This window comes from Sturnus vulgaris, chromosome 5 (assembly GCF_052056855.1).
Source record: "Sturnus vulgaris isolate bStuVul1 chromosome 5, bStuVul1.hap1, whole genome shotgun sequence".
NCBI classification, from domain to species: Eukaryota; Metazoa; Chordata; class Aves; order Passeriformes; family Sturnidae; genus Sturnus; species Sturnus vulgaris.
The window spans coordinates 2,328,483-2,344,065 of NC_142247.1; positions in this window are offsets into that span (position 1 = coordinate 2,328,483).

The following is a 15,583-nucleotide window of genomic DNA, read 5'->3' on the forward strand; positions in this document are numbered from 1 at the left end:
AATTCAGCTGCATGGCCAGTGCTCTTATCTGACCTAAGGAGGGAAATAGAAAAAAGGAAACCCAGGGAAGAGCTTATTGCTCTCCCAAACCACCCCAAAGGATGCTGCAGACAGAGGGGGGACCAGCTCTTCTACCAGGGGGACAAGAGGAAACAGCTTGGAGTTGTGCCAGGGGAGATTTAGACTGGGGATGAGGAAAAATTCCTTCATGGGGAAGGTTGTCAAGCCTGGAACAGGCTGCCCAGGGAAGAGGGATTTAGAAGCCAGCAGATGTGGCACTGGGGGACAGGGTTTAGCGGTGAGCTCGACTCCAAGCATTAGCTCAGCACTGTCAATAATTTTAAAGGTCTCTTCCAGCCTAACCGGTTCAGTGACACCACAACTCCATGATTAATGATTCCCACCTCTTAAACCAGTGAAAGTGGTGTTTTACAACGGGAAATGTTTCAATGGCCATTGTGTCACACGCGCTACATTTTGCGTTTGAAGAGCAGCATCACTCCCCTGTGCTGGCCATGCCCTTCCCAAAGGCTCGCCCCGACATTCCCACATTATTCCCACATTCCCTCCTGCTCCGTGCCCCTGTCCCCTCCAGCTCCTCGCCAAAGTGACCCGCAGGTGGCAATGTTGGATCTGTTTTAAGGATTGTGTTTTACAGAGTGGCCCGGGGATGTAGCTCAGCTGTCTTCTCCTGTATTTCCCATTTCATGCATCACTTCTTGGTTTTTTCATCCTGGGGAAAGATTCACTGGTCTTCTTTAGTCTTTTTTTTTTTTCTTTTTACATGTGCGACTACTACTCCTTTCTTTTTTTGGTTCCCCTTTCCCTGGCGCTTTTGTTTTCGGCACCGATTTTTTTAGTGACTAAATTTTTTTGCAAATTGCACACAGACTTTTGCCCAGCCAGGGCTGTTCTTGTTTGCCTCTCCTTTTTTCTTTTTTTCCAATTGTTATTGTTCTCAATCCTTGCTTATATCCCTTTTTTTGGTTACTAAAATCTTTTCATGCTTCATTCAATAGGGCTTTTAAATTCCTAAGGTGCATTGGGGTGTTGAACTCACTTGTAGTTTGTTGATACCTGTGCCTAAGCTTCCATCATTTACAGGTTTCCTAGAGGAACAGGTTTCCTTCCTGTTCAGTGATAGAATTTTGGGAGTATGGAAGAATTAGATTTCCTTGAATTCTCTACTTGATGCTTTCTGTAGCTGATACTGGGCTGACCTTGACAAGGCTCACAGGAGCTGTAAATCACCACTCTGTGCTCAATACATTAAAGATCCTTTGGGCCAAGGATTCATTCCAGGAGCCTCAATACTTTAAGTACTGGAAGTGAGAATATAATTCCTCTTCCTTTTCTTCTCTTCCTTTTCTTTTTTCTCCCCATGAAGCTGGCAAATGCTAATTCCCCTAGACCTCACTATCAAGGACTCTGAGGACAGCAGCAAGGGAAGATGATAACAGCAGGAATTCCAGAATGAATTTTGGCAATCTATTATAATGAGGAATACACAACCAGGAGGTGGAAAGGAGCTTTTGCTCAGCTCTGGCATCTCCTCTGGAAACCACAAGGATCATACAAATCTCAGATCCCAAAAAAATCTGATACAAATCTCTTACTCAACTAGACCAGAGAAAGAAATTCCCACCTTCTTCAGTAGAAGCACTAGAGAGAAACCAGCACTTACAGCTGGTGATTAACTACTGCGGGGACCAAAAGATTATTTAAAATATCTTAGTCCCTTTTATAACCTCCTTAAAGCTAATAATACATGTGTAATGAAGATCATCAGTTAATATTGCTCAATTATCCTGCACATGTTGTGGGGCTGGCAAAAGGCTGCAACTCCTGTATTTTGGTTATTTTGAATCTATTTTAAATTGCCTGAAACATACTCTTACTTGGTAGTCTCCCAGTTTACCAGAGAACCACAGTAATGCCCATATCCAGTTCCAAACAGGGTGAGAAAGAAAAAGAAACAGTTATATTTCTATCACAGATTTCAAAGCTCTTGAGGAACAGAAGCAAGTCCCAGAAGGTGCCAGCAGTTGCAAGGGGAATAATTAAACCCATCCAAGTTTAAGTATTGAATTTAAGAACCTAGACACAAGAGGATTCTTCTTTTGTCATTGGAGAGAATCAGCATTTTTGGAGGAAATTTAACTGTCAAACTTTCGACAAAGATTATATCAGAACTGAAAAATGACTATACTTCTAATTCAGGCATCTGAGGGAACAGGAATTTCTGATTTCTTGATTCTTGATACTGTTTTTATAGAAAAACAATCACATATCTTCTATGATTTTTTTTTTTCCTTTTTACATTAATTTTCATGAGCACGGGAAAAGTTGTACAGAAGCATTAATAACTAGACTAGAATTCACTGATTATACTTCAGCTGGGTGCAGCAGCTGAAAAAAATATAATTTTCAGATATGGAAATTATCTACTGTGAGTATTGCTATCCCACAGGAGAATATGCCAACATTTGAACTTTTGCTTCACACACTCTACTAGCAGCAGGACTGTGATCAAGGCAAAAAAAAAAACCCTTAACAGTAATCCCACCCTCAGAAACCCTCTGGAGAACTTGCTGCTGAGAAACCATGTCCTGGAGGCTGCCAGAAGCTCTAATCAGCTCATATATCAAAGCTGGAGTGCAGCCTGTCTGCTCCCCCAGGCCCAGCAAGAGTTAAAATAATTCTCATGGGTCAAGCTACAATTCTAAGAATAAGCAAGAAAATATGCATTACTACACTCTGCAAGATTGTGAATGGATGGTGGTGATCAAGACAATGCTTTGATGCTGCATCCAATACATTCCTACATATATTCCAAATCCTGCTTTTCTGTGGATTTAGTGAGCCAGGGGTGAAGGGAGGCATGTGGTTTGCTTCCATGCTTTATGCCAGGCAGGCATGCTCACATTTTTTGCCTTTGTTGGCATTCAAACAGGGTAAACTGTCACTTTAACAAAGCAGTTAATTTATCATGGGCTGAAAGGGTAAACTAGGCTCTTACAGTCAGGAGGCATTTCTTCCTCTTTTCCATTGCAAGCCTTGGAAAGGTCACACGGTCCCAGCCAAGGAGTCAATATCAGCACCAGACTCCAGGAGCACATGTGACTGTGGCTGTGCACTCCTTCCCACTGCTTTTACACAGTTTCTCACATGTGGGGATGGATTAAACCCCTAATTGCACTTTCATCCTCATAAGTCCATCCGAGTTAACTTTCTCAAAGTATGAAGTCCTTCAGTTAACAGCAGAAAGAAACAAAAAAACCCAACCAAGCAGCAAACCAGATTGCTCCCTGAGATAACACCTTTCTTTTTTATGGCTTGTGCAGAGTGAGCAGTAATTCCAAACCTAGACAGCCAAGAGGCCACCAATATTCCATGTACTGCAGAGGATGTGATTAACCCCAGCAGTGTAGCCAGGTGCTTGTAGAGGATCTTCCCCCATCCTGAACAACAGGTAAAAGCTGTAGGGTGATCTATGTGAATCCTTCAGTCTTCTGAAACCCCATAAAAATCCTCAGATTTTCAGGTAAGTGTATGTTCTCTTTTTTTAGGAATGCTGTTAATGATAAGAGCTCTAATGGGGTTTTTTTATTACTGTATTTTTTACCAGCTGTAGAATTTCCCTGGCAAGTGTGTTTACCAAGGAAGCAGCATTATCAGAAGTTCAACTTTAATACTTTCACACAGAAAACATGGCTTTCCTAAACAAGCAACCAGCCCTACAAGTTTCACTGGGGCTACTTTTAGAAAATATTATTGCTCAATGGAGCTAAAACAACCCTGGAATATCCTGTGTGAGTCCTGAGTGGGACTAGAGGTCAACAACCTTGGATGTATTTTATTCAACAGATGAAATAGCTGTAAATTATCCCTGAGGTGGGCAAGATTAAGTCAGATAAGAGCTAAACTCTTGTCATGCAGAGTTTCAAGACTCTGTTCCAAGTCTAGGCTTTTTGGAAGCCAGTGATTAAATGCTGTGGGGGGAGGAAAAGATAAATGTTTCAGATAATTAGAACCATTTACTCAGTGGGAAAGGAGGGCATGAACTGCATTTTCCTAAGGACAAGAAAATAAAGAAGGACCACTACCAGCTTGGTGGAACTCCAAAAGCACATCTTCCATATTAAGGCTAGATGATTCCCATGTGGGGTGGCAGGAAAAAGGACTCTTGCTGGTTTTTTGCTATCTAGGGCTTATTTACCACAGGCACTGAACTGTGGCATAAAGGAAAATGAGGCAGGATACTGTGGAAATATTCCTCCTAGGCATTTGGGTGGTCAAAGCCTTGGTGGGGGGCTTGCAGTAAAAGTTAATTCTGGGGCAACCCTTGCTTTGCATAATGAGAACTCAAACAGCTGGAGGCCTCTGGAAAATCTGGATGTGGCACTCCAGCAGCTTGGGGACCATCTGCAGTCACTTTCATTCCTGTCTTCCTCTAAACCATCTAAATGATTAGCCAGTAAATCATCCAGGGGAAATGGCAAAGTACCATAAGCCATAGATTCTGGATCAGGAATTCCTGCATCACATCAGTAATTTATAATGGGTTTATAGCAGCACTTTTAAAAAGATCAGCTTAGAAAGAGGTCCAGCTTAGACTGAGACATAAAGAGATGGTCTGTTTAAATAATTTGAAAATTATTTCAAATCTCTGTCTGTGAGAAACGATGCTGACTTTAGAATTTCAAAGATTTATTAAACCTGAACAAAACTACAACAAAATACTGAATAAGGAGAAAGAGCAGTGCTGGGGATGCCCATGACTGGTAGCCAGGTGTTATTTACAAAATGGATGCTCTGCTTTTAATACCCTTAGCCCTCCCAAAGTCTTGTCAGCCAATTCTTTCTCTGCTTGGTGGATATTACTTTGTTATATCTTGATTGGTGTTCAGGTGTCATTATGCTGCATCTTTTAGGAACAAGCCAGCCCTCCCCAAATGCCCAATTACCAAGGCTATTACAAGGGAGAGGGGAAAGAGGACTATGGGAGGACATATTATAACTATAATATATAATTATATATAATATATTTTTATATATTATATAATTATAACATAACTATACATCTACAAAACTTAACATACTGCCTTAGTTTAAAGACAGGTGTCTGCTAAGGAAGGCAGGAGCCTCTCTTGAAATGGAAAACATAAAGCTCCAGGGATGATGTGGAAGGCTCTGGTTTTCCTCTGGAATCCAGTGGGAAAAGGCTGCTCTGCTGTTCCAAATCTCAGTTTTAATCTAGGTAGGAAATGCTTGGCTCCTGCCCTGGGTGGAGCATCTCCCAATGGGATGATGGAATTTGATCAGCCCTGCCCTGGGACTGCATGGCCATGAACAGGAGAGATCTCCTGGAGGGAGGATGGGTTTGGGAAAGATAAAGATCCAAACCCCAGCTGGGTTAACAGCTGGGATAGAGCACACACTGTGGGCACATCCTGCTGTGCAACCCAAGACACACACACATAAAATTCATCTCTTAGCTGTGAGGGCCAACCATCACATCACCCATCCATAACACAGCCCAAATACAAGTAAGACTAACATGAGCACTGAGAAATGTAGTCACTTCTTTACTCCCTGTTTCTCTTCCTCTACATGTGTTCATAACTACAGACAGCTCAGATTAAATCTACATTTAAACTCAGTGTCTGGATCTGAATATCCTCTCTCAAACAGTACAAACCACAATTCCAGATCCAAATATTCAAGAAAAAGAAAACAAAAAAGCCCCAACAAGCAAAGATTGGATGCTAATGCAAATCTTGGGAAGTGTGAGGTGTTCTAAACCAGCTCGCTGCAAGCCAGCAAGTGTGAGCTCAAAATTGAAGCTGAACTCTCACCCACATATGAGCTATGTACTCCTGGGTTATTTGCACAAATCACTCCTTATAAAGTAATTTTTTATCACATTTAGTTGGAGAAGGAACACTCAGAACCCAAAACACAGCAGCCCCACAGTGAGTTCCAGACATAACTGGCCCTGAATTTGAGAGCACTGAGAGCCCAGCCCAGGGTCACTCTGCAGCCAGGAGCCTCTGCCAGCACCTCTGTCCCAGGGCTGTGGGGACACAGAGCCTGCTCCCTTTGCTGGAACACGGCCTGGCCTGGACAGGGGACACCACAGGCAGAGCTGGCCACCCACCTGCAAGTCCAGGCAGTGTCCTCTGTGTCACCCCTGGGCCAGGCTGGCCAGCTCTGGGCTGCTCTCCCACCTCACTTGGCACCCAGTGCTCTCACCTACCCCACACTGTGTGCCAAGCTCTTATCTGCAATCTATTCCCACCTCCACTCGTGTTGCCACAGGCATACTTGCCTTATGAGAAGAAATTCACCATTTAGGTGCTGCCTTTTTTCCCCCCACAGCCAAAATACTGCTCTTTTGTCTACCTGAAAAGAGTGGGAACCACGGAATAAACATTTTAAATGATTCAGCACAGATTTAGGTTTAAGGAGCAGCAATCTGCAAAAAAATGGGTAATGGTATAGGCTGCATCAGAATGCTGATAGCAATAATAGGAATATATTACATATACCATTTATACACATGTACCACTGAACTGGGCAAAAAGAAGAGTGGTATCAAATAGCCAGATGAACAGCAGAGGTATTTATTGCAGAAAAAACCCAAGCAACAACCTCTACATCCAGACAACAAATGTGGAGGCATTCTAAAACATGCCTGAATTCTGATTCTCAATTCTAATTTGAATTCGAATTGACCTAGCAACTTCGGATAGCATGTCTGAGGACAAAAAGAGAAAGAAAAAAAGAAAGAATTTTGCCACAAGAAAAAAATAAAGTTCTCAAAAATATTGAAACATTGCATTGTTTCAAAACCTATTTAGAAATTATTTTACTGGAGGGGAAAAAAAAGTTGAAAATGTTTAAATAATAACAAAGCTATTTCTTTCAGTAGGTTTTGCTCCAACTTCCCTACTAATCCTCACTCAGCTTTACAACCCATTGACATGCCCAGAGCCAGCTCCTTCCATCTCTTACAAGTTCAGCTCATTACCAGTCCTTATCACTTGACCAAGATCATTTCTTTGAGGGCTTAGCCTTGCAAATTACTGATATTCTGCCCCCAGCCTACAAAGCACTTGGACAGACATCAGGCTTCAGTGGAACTGCTGATGGAGTTAGAGTTAAGACTTGAGTACTATTTTGGATCAGGGCCAGAGAAGGTTTTTTTTTTTTTTTTTGAAGGATTAAGTCCTAAATCTCCCTGCAGAAATGGTTCTGTTCCAGTTTTTTACTCGTTGGTTTGTTCTCTGAATTTCTTTGTTTGCTTTCATCTTTTAGAGGAAAATCAATGCCTGAGGCCTGGCTCACTCATATATTGTTGCTCTTTTACATGAGCATAATAACTTCAATGAAGTGTCTTAAATCAAATGTGGGAAAATGATTATCTGGGTGAATGGATGTGTTTATGCACTGCTGGTTTCAGACAGCTGGTCACTAGGAAAAAACTCTTCCCCACTGTAGGGCTGCATAAAACTGTACCAAAGTATATTTTTTCTCCTCTTTGTGATAAGAATGAAATAAGCCCAGGATCTTTGCCAACGAGATAATCACAAACTCTTCTTGATAACAAGCATAAACCAAGAGGGCTTAAACAAGGAAGAGAGCAAGGGAATTAAAATCCATTATTCCAAAACGGCTTAGAGGCCTGCATGGTTGAGGGTGTTGATTAATTTTTAGATGTAGCAAGTTTAAAAAACAAATTAACAATATTTCTGGCAAAAAAAATCACTGAGGCAGAAATCTGTGGCATGCCAGGGAATAAATCCTCATTTTTGTGGGTGAGGTGTTGGAAAATTTTGGTTTCCTTTGTCCTAATTGATTTCAAAACATACCAAAGTGAGCCCTTCACATCTCTCTAGACTTCAACTCCCATGCAATTTCACCATGGGTTTTTTTTCAGTTTAAAATTACTTGACAAAATTTTCTGAGTTATATCTTATCATTTTCCACACTTGACCCCACTTTATTGCACTTTGATGGGCAAAATCTGCTCTGTCCCTGCCTTGTCAATAGGATGCAGAGTGAGTGATGCAATCTCTTGACTTCCATGGAGTTTCTCTCCATAGCTCTTATGAAAGCTCAGTCCAAACTTCAGCATGGGAGTGGAATTTCAGCTCACAGCAATTTTTGCAGTTTAACAGAGCAATAGAAAATAACCACATCTCATGGCAAATCTCATCTCAGACTGTGTAAGAGGAAAACTACACAAGAAGCAAAACAAATCCTCTCAAAGCCAATCATCTGGCAAAAGCTCCATTCTTTATTGACTGAAATGCATCTTGTCTAATCTAGTAAACAACAAAACCAGCTCAAGTTCACTTTAAGTCAAATCATTCCAAGCAGATTGTTCCTCCTTCCATCTCAGTAAAAGTTCTAGAATTTTCAATATTTGGTATTTTTATTAAAGATACACACTGCTTCTAATGTAGTAAATTATTTTCTAATGTAGTAAATCCTGATTTTCTTCAATATTTTGAGCTCTTAGTTGCTCTTTTTCAAAGAATTATTATTTGACCATCCCAACAAAAGCCCAGGTGGTTATTAAGCAAGTGTATCTAGGCACATAATTCAGTGAGGAAAGAATGCTCCTGGCTAAATCTAATATAATTAAGGACTGTTACACATGATCCCTCAAACAAAATCTGCTTTGCTGGAAATCAATGCTGGGATGCATGCAAATTTTTTATTGTCAATATTAATACAATCTTGTGTGAGCTGTTCCTTCAGGGTATGCTTTAACTTAGACATGCAGTGAGGCAGCCTTGAGCAGGAAAAGCAGGCAGGGCTGGTCAGGGAATAGAAATATCTGAGAGCATCTCATGGCACATCAGTGATATCCTGAATAATTTGATCAGTTCCACTGCCAGCAGACATCCCTGCTAGAGCCAGGGCTGGTGTAAACCTCCTACATTGATACCCTGGGTGGAGATAGGAGAAGATACCCTGGGTGCTGCTCCCAGATGCCTTTTGGTGGAAAGCAAGGCAGAATTTCACTGCTGGTGCACACTGAGGTCTTGCTTTGACTTATGCCAAAATACATCTGGACCTAAAGTCTATTCCTATGTCCTGGAGTGTGGGTGTAGCCTAATTTAAGCAGACAGTAAAGAATGGATTTTAAAAATCTATTTAGAAATCTGAAATTCTATTTGTGTCTTTTTAAGTAATTAAAAATCTATTTCCCATAGGTGAATGATACAGAGCATTATTGTAGATTTACTGCATGCAGCTCCTACAAGGAAAGCCACTGCCTTTCAGAGCAGCTGCAGTTCCCAAACCTACTTGAATTATCTGTTTATAAGGAATTGCAATAATAGTGTCTTCTGCCCAGTTTCAGATTAAATATCCATCTCGTGAGCTATTTAAGTAGATTTAAAAAAAAATGCAAGAAGAACACACACAATACGAGATTCCAGATTTAATCTATCCAAAAGCCTCCATAATTCACCTATACCCAGTAATACATTTCTTAATTATATGATGCAAATTATTATTTTCCCCCTGGAGCTCAGCCTTTTCCACCAAGCCTCACCCTGAAGGACAATGTTGCAGATAATCCTCTTTAGGAGCACCTTCCTCCCAACAGCTGCCTCCTGAAGCCTTTAGGACTAATTAAGGCTATTAACAACCATCAAAACTTGCCTATTGGCAAAGACCACAGCTCAAGGACCACATTTCCTATTCCTTGCCAAAGTGAGCTCTAGCTGTAAAATACCTGAATCCAGGTCAAAATTCAGTCTGTCTTCAAACTCAACCTCTGTGTGTGTGCTCACACCCCCTCCCTTTCCCAAATCCAGGCCAAAATTCCTCATATCTGACTTGAAGCCTGTGGGGAATGAATTCCCAAGCAGAGCATTTTTTTATCTACAAAGTGTCCACCCAATTGATTACAGTTGTTGTTTTGTGTTAATGTGTGTCTACCTAGTCCACTACAATTGTTGATGTTTGTGTTCACTATTTGTTGTTAATGTTGTAAGTCTTTGTAAATTGTTGATACTCATGGTTGTCTGTCCCTTACCCTGTCCCAGTAGTTGGCCATAATTGCTGATGTTTGACTATTTGTTGTTAATGTTGTAGGTCTTTGTGAATTGTTCATGTTCCTGGTTGTTGTTGATGTTGTCTTTGTAAATTGTTGATATTCCTGGTTGTTGTTAATGTTGTAAATTGTTGATATTCCTGGTTTTCTGTCCCTTTCCCTGTCCCAGCACTCTCTCACACCCATGCCCATCTCCATTAACCCTCCCAAAATGGCACCTGGCAAACAGGGGAACAGCAAGTGCTCATGGGACACAATTTGGTAATAAAAACCCCTAAAAACAACGAGCCAATACAACATCCAAGACTAAAAATGGTTCTGCCAGGTAGGGAAAACAGTAGAGAAGATAAAACCACCAACTGGGCTTTCTTTCATCTTTCCACCATGACCCAACAGCACCTGATCAACAGGACATCCCTAGACAAAGAGCTGAGCTCTTCCTGAGGACTCCTGTGAGGATGGAATCCCCAGCTCTGCTGGGACACACAGCTGATCTTCTCCTCCTCCTTCTTCTTCTTCTCCTCCTCCTCCATGTTGAGCTGCTCTCCTGGCCCATTTTATTGCCAAGCCCAGCCTGTGTGTGTTGCTCACATCCCTCCCTGCCCCACATGCCCTGGGATCCTCTCCCTCATTCCTGCCACTTTTCTGAGCTGCACAAAGAGTGGGAGCCACAATGACCTTCCCCAGGGAGTTGGTTTGCACAGGACCTGCAGCTTGTGCAGGGAAAAGTCTCCAGGCACTCCCAGGAATCCCACAGAGAGGAAATACCATGTGCTCATGCTCGTGCTGACCAAGGTGAAGTAAAGAAAAGCCAGGAATCCCACGGGTTATGAAGTCATAAAACTAAAAATACTACAGGTTTTTGCCACTGGTCTTCAGAGCCCCTTTTCAGCACATTTCTGCAGCCTGGTTGTACCAGGACAGGAGTTTTGTGCTGTTTCATTCAAGGTGGAAGTGAGCATGAGTTAACAACAAAGAAGGGACATCACCCATGGCCTGCTACAAAACTGCTGGAATTTGGCCACTCAGACACTGCTGGCCTTTTGGAACATAAAATTCCTCAGACAGCTCTTCCTTGGTCAAGCCTTAACCTTAACTTTAAAAATTTCCAAAAAAAGTTGAGGAGGAAAAAAACCACAGTTCATTCATTTTCATAACTGATGTTGATTCTACTTAGTCAAAGTCAAACCAAGAAATATTGGAGAGATAAATTCTATTGCTGAATAAAACTGCTTTCCATTTTTTCCACTTTGCCATGATTTACTCAATAAATGTATTAACTCAACCTTCAATATGCATAAAATCCATTTTTGCAACAGTATTATAAAAACATAAAAAATATTCACTTCTATTCAGTCACTGAAAGAATCTTGCTGTTGTTGAAGAATTTCAAAACTGCAACAATCATTCCTTTCTGCAATGTAAAAAAGTATATTCTTCTAATCTTTGAAAAACACATTTTCAAAGCCTTCAACTCTGCCATTTAGGCCTTCAGAACAGCCAGAGGAGCAATGAATTAATTATTTTTCAACAGTAGAAAAATGGACAACTTGGGATAAATTTGAGTAATTACCTGTTTTGAAGAATCAGTGGCCAAAACTGAAAATATATCCTTTTAAAACGGCAGTAACTGTTCTTCCATCTGAAAGGAAAATGAGAATATTGTAGCATAAACAAGAAGTTTTAAGCTCAACATGACTCAAACAAGTGGGTGATTCTTGGAAAGCAAAACTTGTATGTGATATCTGAATTTTGTGGTTTCTACTCCAGCCTACTCTTCTATTACAAATATACCCCTGGTTTTAGACATTTATATTTCTTAAAGAAAAATTTGTTTTACAAAAAGCTTTAATTCTAAGAAACTATGCTGCAATTATTTGAATTATTTTTATGATTTTTTTTTTACTCCATTTATAGGCAATTATCTTAGTCTGTCATTGTAAACTGGTGGAAAATTTTCCTATGCATAAACAAAGTGGGCCTTATGGCAATAAGTGCTATCTTTAGGAATCCATAAAAAAATAATTTTATCTATTCCTGCCAGAAGCATGACCTCTCTTTTAATGATACAATTATCATAATTATTGAATATTTCCATTACACTCAACTCATGTGAGCATGCACCTTTATAAAAAAAGAATTACATAAAGGCATTGAAATACACAAAATTCAAGCTCAGACCACAGAATCCTAGAATAATTCAGGTTGGATGCCACCTCAGCACTGAATGCAGACCTGCCTGCTTCTCCAGCTGGGTGTTAAAAGTTTGCAGGAACAGAGCCCACAGCCTCTCTGGATATCCCTTCCCAAGGTCTGATTGTCCTCAGGGTGATTTTTTTTTCCCTTTATGACAAGCCAGGAGCAGCCAGGGCTGATTTTAGGGATCCAACCCTGCTGAGCTTCAGGGTCAGACAAGTCCCAGGGTGTTCAGGGCCATGAGGACACCACATGATGTGGAATAACTCATAAATTAGGTCATCATCCTTGCACAGGACCTTGGTTTTAAAAGTGGTGCTTAAATTTAAATGTAGCTGGCTGAGAACAAGAGCATCAAACAGAGAGATGTCTTCAGTAAGTATAATTCAAACCCAATCTTTGAAACAAATATTTCCAATACTTTTTTCAGATATTCCCAATTAATTGATAAAGCTTTTCAGAATTCAAGTAGTAAACTGGGCAGATGCAGGGTTTGAAGATTCCCCACCCACTTCTTTTTGGAAATGCTCACTCAGTCAGTGTCACTGTCCTAAATAACAGAGATAAAACATTTCTTATTTGATTTGGCTGCACAGCTCCAATGCTATTCTACTGTCTCAGCAGTCTGAAACCCAACACATCACAAAGAAACAACTAATGGTCTATTTTTGGGTGGGGCTCTTCTGTTGTTCTGTTTCTCCTATGCATTATATAAAAATATTTCAAGATTTTGGTAAGGTCTCTTTCTAGAAGTTTCCTCCCTCTTCCAGAAACTGTCTGGCTATCACATTTCAAAGCCTTCCACCACACAGAGCATGCAATGAACCTTTCCCAATAAATTCAGAGCTTGTATGCAACAACAGCTTGTGGTTGATGCAGCTATTAATAAATGTTTCTACAAGTCAGCATCCCTACATGCCATCTCCTCACCTCCCTTACCTAAGGGAGTTATGAGTCTTAACAGGCAAAGGCATTAATTCCAAGAAATTACATAGGGAGGCTAAACATCTTTGCTCCCTTTGTAAGGGGAGATCAGGATTTGCTGCTGTTAAATCAGAAATCACCTCTGCAGGTGTCCTGAGTTACCTGCAGGACTCCTTCCTTTTCTCCACTGACAACAGAGCAGCACTCAGGTGAGTCTCCTTTCCTTAAATAAAAGCCCTCCAAAATTATGAAACCCCATCCCCAGTTTTTGGTGGCTTACAGGGTAGTCAAAATGTGTCTTTTCAAGCTGGAATGCACAGAAAGCAGGATTTAATGAACACTCCTGCTGCTAGTGGTAGTTTTGCTCTGCAGATTTTTTGATCAAGTAACACAACCCTCCAATTAGTCATGTGAAAAATGAAAAAAAAAAATTAGGAAAATATGTCAAAATATAGGATGAGTGTTCAACACTTGGTACAAATGAAAGATAAATTTGCACCCCATTAGGGAAATTTCAGTGCATTAACAGTCTAATCTTAAGAGCTCACTATGTTTCCTTCATAACATTAATCTAAATGCATTTTAATAACTCAAAGCAGCACCTACACCAGGTTTCTCTAATTATCATTCAAAAGATGCTTGCAGGCAATTAGGAGCTTTAAATTTCTTGGTTCAATCAGTAACCAGTAACTTAATCAGAGTTTTAACACAGTAGAAGGGTTGTAAAGAATAAATTGCTTTCTCTCTTGAAGGCAAACATTTTTACACAGGATTATTTTCAGAGGTTATTTTTAGTTTGGCTGGATGGTTAGCAGAGTTTTGGTGCTTGTAGGATTTGTATAAATCATGGAAGAAGGTGGCTTAATGATGCAGATGGCACAGGGCCATGGAATGCACATGCTGCCTGCCTTAAAGAAGACACAAAACACGTTCCTCTCACCATGGCATCCCCAGAAAACCTAAAAGGGTTTTTTATCTTTCTTTTATTTGAGAGTCAGTAATTCAAATTTCTAAATGCAGCTTGTGCCTTTTAAGAGGTGCCACCCTGAGCCCCGTGTGCAATAGCTGTGTGCCTCTGGGGATGGTCATTTAACTCTGGAGTTTAGTGCCCCTCCTTAAAGCCAAGCTGTCTACCCCATTCAGAGCCCAAAGAAAGTGCAATCAAACCCTTTATTTAGCTGCAGGTGATGACGGTGCTTGCCTCAGATCTTATAATAAAGCCAGACAGACCATAGTTCACAATTAAAGTGGCTGTAAAAGGTCTTGATTGTAAAAGTGGGAGGACGACAAAAGCAGGAGTTGAGACAAAGTTTGTTGAGTGACATCTATGAAGCTTTTTAGAGTGATGCTGTTGTTGTCTGGAGAGCAAAAAATTATCCATGGAGCAAAACTGCATACCAGATTGTACCATAATATATGTAATTTTAACAGATTTCTCATCTTCTGTAAAAACAAGAATGAAAACCACAAACCTTTCCTGGTAGGTCACGTTACAGAGAATAGAAATGCCAAATTTTGAACTCCTGGAGAGGAGTCCCACAGCTCCAGCTGCAGGACAGTCCCTTCTTGGGAAATAGGGATGGATTTTGGGAATGAAACCTTCAACACTTCAGTTGGAAATAGGAGTTAGCAATATGAAATGGCTCCATATAAGTTATTTAACTAAAATCACTTCACAGCCAGTGGGGGATAAAAAAAAAAAAGAAAAAAAAGAAAGGAAGAGTGTGCTAAACTCAATGCATCTCACCAAAACAGGTGACTTTGACTCTAAGCAGAGGTAGGATGGCTGTGAGCAGTGTCCAGCCAGGTGAGAAGGGCTGCTGGAAGTAGATTATATCAGCAGCAAATTGTGAGCTTTAATTGAAACCCTGGAGCCCCCAAGATGCCTTCAGAGACAGATGCCTCCAGTTAGAGGTAACTCCACGGACTGCTGGAAATTGGATCAGTATCTTGGAGCAGAGGTGCATTAAATGGTGAAAAGTAAATGAAATAACCCGGCCAGCCCTGGCTGGTTTGAACAGGAGCAGTCACACCCAGGATGGGGACACCAGTTACAAACCCTCTGTATTTTAATCTGGCCTCTCAGCCTGATTTCTGACTGAAGCAGGAGAGGAAACAACGTGAAGCAGACACACATCCACCCCACAGGCAGGATCCATGGGATGGGGCCCCAGTTTGGCTGCTGCTTGGAAACCCCCAACACAGAACCTGTATTTCCAAAACACTGGAGCACCAATTTCTGAACACCAGCCTCCTATGAGAGATGTCAGATTCCACATCCATTTATTAAACCACTCACTGGATGAATACTGATCCAATTAACAGGCATTTTAGGCAAGACTTGGTGTTCTCAAAAGCAACAGAGAACTCAGAAAATATGCTTAGGAA